The 6,770-nt window shown below is 42.1% G+C and overlaps 1 non-coding gene across 1 annotated transcript; it reads left to right on the top strand.

The window, feature by feature from the left end:
* Positions 1-2,108: 2,108 nt before the first annotated feature.
* Positions 2,109-2,214, top strand: LOC118492882. Its single transcript, XR_004894883.1, has one exon. It is a non-coding gene; the product is annotated as a small nucleolar RNA R71 (small nucleolar RNA).
* The last annotated feature ends 4,556 nt before the right edge of the window (positions 2,215-6,770 follow it).

Here is a 6,770-nt window from a genome sequence, read left to right as displayed (position 1 = left end):
TCCACCCAATTGCCGCCTTGTGAGTCTTCAACACCCGTATCAAATCCTCTTCTTGAGCTACCGCCAAATTAGAAGCAATGATCACCGGTAAGGTGTCATTCTCCCCCAAGAATACATACTTCAAATGCTTCGGTAACTCTTTCAATTCCACGCTTGGTGGACATTCCAAAGAAGGCTTTGTACCCGAATCAATTCCCACCGGTAAAGTGTCCATTTGGTGGGTCCATGGCGGTCTTCCTTCCTTCACCGCAAGAGCCTCTTGCTCTTTCTCTTCATTTTCCAAATCACATGCGTGCACCTGCAAAGACACCCCACGAACACAAGAACCCAAAATCTCTTCCTCGAACTCCTTTGGGTCATATTCATCTATGAAGTTTGCTACAAAACACTCATCACCATAAACATTAGTACCGTTAGTAAAAACATTTAATCTCATCTTTCTATTACCGAATGTCATGTCGACCGTACCATATCGACAATCAATAACGGCATGTGCGGTGTTTAAAAACGGCCGACCCAAAATAACATTTTGTTGTTGAATTGGGTCCACGGATGAGTAGTCTAGCACAAGAAAGTCCACGGGATAGTAAAACTCATCAACCTTAACTATAACATCCCGAACAATACCCCGAGGAAGTTTATGAGACAAATCGGCTAATACCACCGTTGTCTCAACCCGTTTCAATGGACCAAAATCGTATTGGTCGTACAACCCCCCCGGTAAGATACTTACTCCGGCTCCAAGATCCAATAACGCCCTTGCGGTTTGAAAATTTCCAACTTGAATATTTATAAGAGGCGTTCCCGGATCTTGTAGCTTAGGAGAAGATCTCCTTTCAAAACCGCGCTTACCCGCTCCGTCAAGTCAACCAATTTAGGCACTTTTTGTTGCCTCTTTTGAGTACACAATTCTTTTAAAAACTTGGCGTAAGCGGGTACCTGTTTGATCGCTTCAAGTAAAGGAAGATTAATTTTTACTTGTTTCAAAACGTCCCACATTTCCTCTTTTTGAGGCCCCCGTTTTGAAATGAAATTTTTCTTACCCGGATCTAATAAAGCCGAGGGAAATGGTACTTGACTACATCCCTCACCCTCATCTTTCTTTTCATTTTCTTTATTAATTTCGGTTTTTTCAAAATTGGGTTTTTTTAGAAGAAATAATAGGTGGTTCATCTTCTTCCTCACTATCTTGACCCGTTATATCTTCAACCACCCCATCAACCAAATCCGGTGAAGGATTGGTTTTATACTCTTTCCCACTTCTCAAAACACTTACATGGTGAATGTTAACATTATTACCTCTTGAAGTACCATGAGATGGGTTTACCTTAGTGTCGCTTGGTAGTTGACCTTTATTTTTCTTCAATTCTGACACTTCGGTTGCAAGTTGACCCATTTGGGTGGTCAAAGTTTGAATTGCCTTATCTCGGGCCTCATCCTTTTGTATACGAGCATCATCCATTTGGTTTCTCTTTTGCATCTCTGCTTGCATGCTCTTCAACATATCCATCATCTCATTTCCACCCGAAGACTCCCCTTGTTCTTGACCCGTGTGATATTGCCTTTGGTACCCTTGGTTATTCCCACTTCTATATCCACTTTGGTTATTGTACGGTTGGCGCGAACCATAGTTACCTTGGTTACCTTGGAAATTCGGGTTTGCTTGATTTGAAGGGTTCCCATAGCGAAAGTTTGGGTGGTTCCTCAACCCGGGGTGGTAAGTGTTAGAATTCATGTTGTTGTAATTTCTACCACCCCCTCCTTGACCTTAAACCGCATGAACTTCTTCATATTGCCCTTCCACCAATCCTTGGCAATTTTCAGCCGCATGACCTATTTCATTACACAAAGCACAAACATCATAAATTTGATTAGTAGTTTGAACATTACCATCGTCAACTGCATGAACTTGCGATCTCGTGACAGCCGGTCGTGCTCTCTTTGATGCTTGAGCTTTCCACATTGAGGTAATGGCCATTTGTTCCAAGAACTCCCAATCCTCATCTTCATAATTTGTGCCAAAAGTCCCATTTGTGATGGACATTAAATCACGTGCATCCTCGGCACACAACCCTTCATGAAAGGCGTTCATCAACTCCCAAAGCTCAATCCCATGGTGTGGACAATTTTTAATCATCATGTTTAAGCGCTCAAAGGCTTCATGGAACATTTCGCCTTGTTGTTGTTGGAAACTTCTCAACCCTTTCCTAGCATCATTGGTCTTTTGGGCGGTATAAAATTCATCTAAGAAAGTTTGTTGCATTTCCCCCCAAGTGTAAATAGATGCTGAAGGCAAAGTGTAAAACCACTTCTTTGCATTATCTTCCAAAGAGAATTGAAACAAAACCAGCTTTACATCATCAGCCGAAAAACCTTGACTCCCAAGAGTGTTACAAATTGAGTCATAGGCCTCTAAATGAAAATAAGGCTCTTCTGTTGCTAAACCTTTATACTTTGGCAAACTTTGTAACGAATTGGTTCGAACTTCGAATGTCCTCCCTTGATCATTGTGAGGAATAACTACCGGTGAAGGATTATGAGTAATCACTGGCCTGAAATGCGCTTCAATACCTCTTGCATGATCTCTAAGATGCCTTCTTGGTACACCCACACGACCCCTTGGACGCATAGGACCCATTGGTCTCGGCATACGCCCTTGTGGTGCCAATGGTTGTTGAAATTGTTGTTGCGGCATCGGTGGGTGTTGAATTGGCCTTGGAAATTGTGGTTGAACATTTTGTGGCCGAACTTGTTGCAATGGTATAGAGCGTTGCATTGGTGGCCCTTGTGGCCTTGGTCTAATGTGTTGTGGTATGAGTTGTTGTTGTTGTGGCATTCCACCAACATTTGACATTCCTTGAGATTGACCTTGCACATAAGCAAACTCCCCTTGATCACCATCACCCCCATAAACATAAGCATACCCGTCTTCATCATAACCTTCAAAATCCTCATATCCCTCCTCATATTCATCTCCCCCTATACCCGAAGTTTGCCCAAATGGAATGGTCGAGTATTGAAAACCCGACTGGTTTGATGGTCTAAATGTAGAGGTAGTATGGACAACAGTTGAACCTTGTGGTGCTGTATAGGTTGAAGATGATTGCCCTGAAACTGGGAAAAAATGAGTGAGTGGTGGAATCGTAGTTGAAGGGCTAAAGGAAAGTGAAGGTTCTTCTTGAGTGGTAATAGGTTGAGTGGTATGGGTTGGTGTAACATTGGGAGGTTGAGTAGGATTGGTAGTGGTGTTTGGAATAGTAGTGTTTGGTGAAGGTTGAGTGGATGATGGTATGAATAGTGGTATGAGTTCACCCGTAGTGGGTGGTGGTTGTGGTGGATCCATGTATCGAATTGGTGTGATTGGTGTAGTGGGTGTTGTTGGTGAACCGCTGATTCTGTTTTCTCTTAGCAAAATTCTGTTTCCTCTTAACGTTCACTCAATTTCCGGATCAAATGCCAAAGGTGATAGCTTGTGAGAGCTCCTAGTACGCATGCACCTGTCAATACCTGCACACTAACACACCCAGCGTAAACCAGAAAACTAACAAACTTAAAAAGAAAGAAAATAACACACGTTGCGCACTACTCCCCGGCAACGGCGCCAAAATTTGACGTGATGTCGTGGTCACAATCAAATTTAATCCCAATAACAACTATATAGATAATGGCAAGTGGGTATCGAACACAGGGAGTTTGTGGAATATGTGTTATTTGAAAGTTTATCTAATTTAACTAAATTAATCTAATTGCAAGAGAAATAAAATTCAAGAGTTTATGTGAGTGAATTGGTTTTAGACTAAATTAAACTAATTAAATTGCAAGAGAAAAGTTTGGTTGTAAGCAAATTAGTGACAAATGACCATCCTAGATTTCCGGTTTGTTTCGACATTCATATTATCATTCCACTAGAAAGAACTACATAGACATAGCTCATGTGTGATTACTTGCAGTGATGAAAGGGAACTAAGTACTCAGATTCCTAGAACGTGAGGTTGTTACCCGATGATCAATCAACCCTTACCCAATTCTAATTCTACCCATGATATCTCGATTGCCAACGGCACCAAGAACGTATGGTTTCAACCTAGATTAATATAAGAATTAACAAGCTACTAACAAACAATCACACACCATAACAAACCAACCATAAAGATAAGGATTGTTATTCTAGAAATTAGGAAATCAAACACAAAATGTCTCAAGCAAACCTTCAATCCAGGATGATCATAAAGTGTTTAGCCACACATGGCTCGAATCAACATCATAACAAGTTTTCCAATGTTCAAAGGGATCACCAACATAAAAACTAATGATTAACTCTTGTTCTTCCCCCCCCCCCCAAAAAAAAAAAGTCTCCAAGAAGCTCCCAATTTCGTCCACAATCAGATAGTAACCGATTAGCAATGATAGGTCCCCATAAATTATCTTGAAATCAGCATTAAATGAGAAGTTACAAGAAAGCATCAGTCGGAGCCGTAACCTACGGCTCCCAGCCGTAGGTTACGGCTGGCATTGAGGTCATGCAAATCAGCTCAGGGTCGTAACCTACGGCAAATTAGCCGTAGGTTACGGTGCTGAGCATGGTAATTCTTCTTGTTTCTTTATCAAAACTTGATTTCTTCAACACTTTGACTCCTCAACTTCTAGCATCCATTCGTGCCTCCTAAAACCCGTATTTTGAGCACTTAGCACCTGCATAATCAAACGTAGAGTGGTTACCAAGTTCGAGCAATTAACCGGGCAAAGTATGGAATTTTATTCTATTTAAAGCACTTAAGGGTTGTCCTACGGACCACCCGTCATTCATCGGCATTAAAGGGATCTTGTCCATGACTTTAGCGGTCTGATACACAAGCTTGTAGCGCGCCGTGTTGGTCGCTGGTTCTAGAGTGAACTTAATCTGCTGATAAATCAGAAACTGAGGCTTGTACGACTCATCTTTCCAGCCTGACTTTTTGTTACACTGTATCCTTCACGCGAACAATGTAGCTCCTTCGAAGTTTGAGCGATTAATGAGCTCAAGCTTCGTCAAAGCTGCAACATCGTAAAAAGGTAAAGATAATATGCTCATCAATGATCGGAAATATTGAATACCGAATTCCCGTTTGATGGCGACGCAATGTATTTCCTTTACGAACATCCAACAGAGAATTCTTCCATGCGGCTTCACTTTCTCAAATTGTAGGAAATCAACCTGTGCTTCCGGCGGTGTAGGCTTTTCAACTCTTGACAAGAAACATCTTCTCCATTCTTGGAATGCATCAGCCAGATTATCAGAAGACGTACGATTCTTCAATTATTCATTAATGTCTTCCTGATTCTCTTGCATCCATTCTTCATCAAATGGATCAAACTCCGTTCTGTCAGCACGAACATATGTTGATTTACCAGATTCGCCTTCAAACACTATTTCGTCGATGTTTTCCGTATCAGCAGTCTCAGGCTCACTCGGCATTTTATCAATTTCAGCATCGTCAATCTCTTTCATTGCATTCAGAGCTAACAACTGCTCATATGAAAGATCCAAGATAATCTCCCCTTCTTCAAGTAATTCTCCAGTGATCGGATGTACAACCTGCAATGCAAGATCAGCAGTGCTAGGAACAGAAGATGTACCAGGCAAAGATTCAATCGGTTGTACTTCTTCAACTGTTCCACTGGAGGTTCCTTGCGCAGATCCTAGTTGCGCAGGCTTGAAGACCACTAATTGTGTAGAAGAAGTTGCCGGTGGTTGTTCTGATTTAGCAGAGGGATCGGGGTTCCCTTGATCTTCCGGATCATCATCCTTTTTCTTCATCACCTCTTGTTGCTTACATCTATCGTTCCATAGAGTATTGACGCGCTTTCGAAGCAACTCATACCCTTCATTGATCTTCTTGACCCCATCAACTATAGTGGTGTTCCGAGAACCGTACCACTGTTTCATGTTGTCATGTCTTTCTTTGAGGGCATCAGCCAATCTCTGAAGTGCCGAGCTACTTTCTTTCATGCGGTTCATTACAATACCGCATGTATTGTCTGCCGCATACATCTGTTGTGGTTGTCGCTCTCTAATTTCATCTGCAGCTTTCAAGTTAGCATTTTCAGCTTTCAATTGATCAATTTCAGCCTGCTGACGAGTGATCTCTGCTGCTTGTCGCCCAACAGTGGCATTCAATGTGTTAATTTCCACCTGTTGCTTGATCATATCGGCTCTTGTACCTTTGATCACGTCTGTTTGTCGAGTGATTTGACCTGCAGCAGCTTGTAATTCAGAAAATAAGAAATCTACCTTCTCATCCAGCTGCATCTGTTCGAATAGACTTTGTTTGCATTCTGCGGAAGGCTGCGAGGTCGTAGCACAAATGTATGATGTAATAGAGTGCGTTGGTGCCTGAGGAGTCGCTGTAGGAGCTTCAGGAGTTGAAGTCGCTACAGGAGTTGGTTCTGTAGACCTCGGAGGTGAAGGAACCATTGTAGAAGCTTTAGTGGCCATGAATCCAAGATTTGGATCCATTGCCGCTTCTTGTGTAGGTTCTTGAGAATCGGATTGCTCCACAGATCTAGTACCAATGTACTTTCTAGCCTTCTTCTTTCGTTTGATAACCGTTTCCTTTCTCTTTGACCGTTCCGCTTCGGTATCCGAAGGAACGTATTCATCATCATCATCATCAACCTCCCGTCTAATCTTCCTAACCTTCTTCACACCAAGTTCATCGAGATAATACTCGTAACCAGGCTCAGGAGGATTGTCATCAGACTCAGAATCCTCTTCGTCGTTACCAGCTGAA

The sequence above is a fragment of the Helianthus annuus genome, chromosome 5, assembly GCF_002127325.2.
Source record: "Helianthus annuus cultivar XRQ/B chromosome 5, HanXRQr2.0-SUNRISE, whole genome shotgun sequence".
Taxonomy (NCBI): Eukaryota; Viridiplantae; Streptophyta; class Magnoliopsida; order Asterales; family Asteraceae; genus Helianthus; species Helianthus annuus.
The sequence above is the reverse complement of the archived record's forward strand: the minus strand, read 5'-3'. Positions and strand labels throughout refer to the sequence as shown.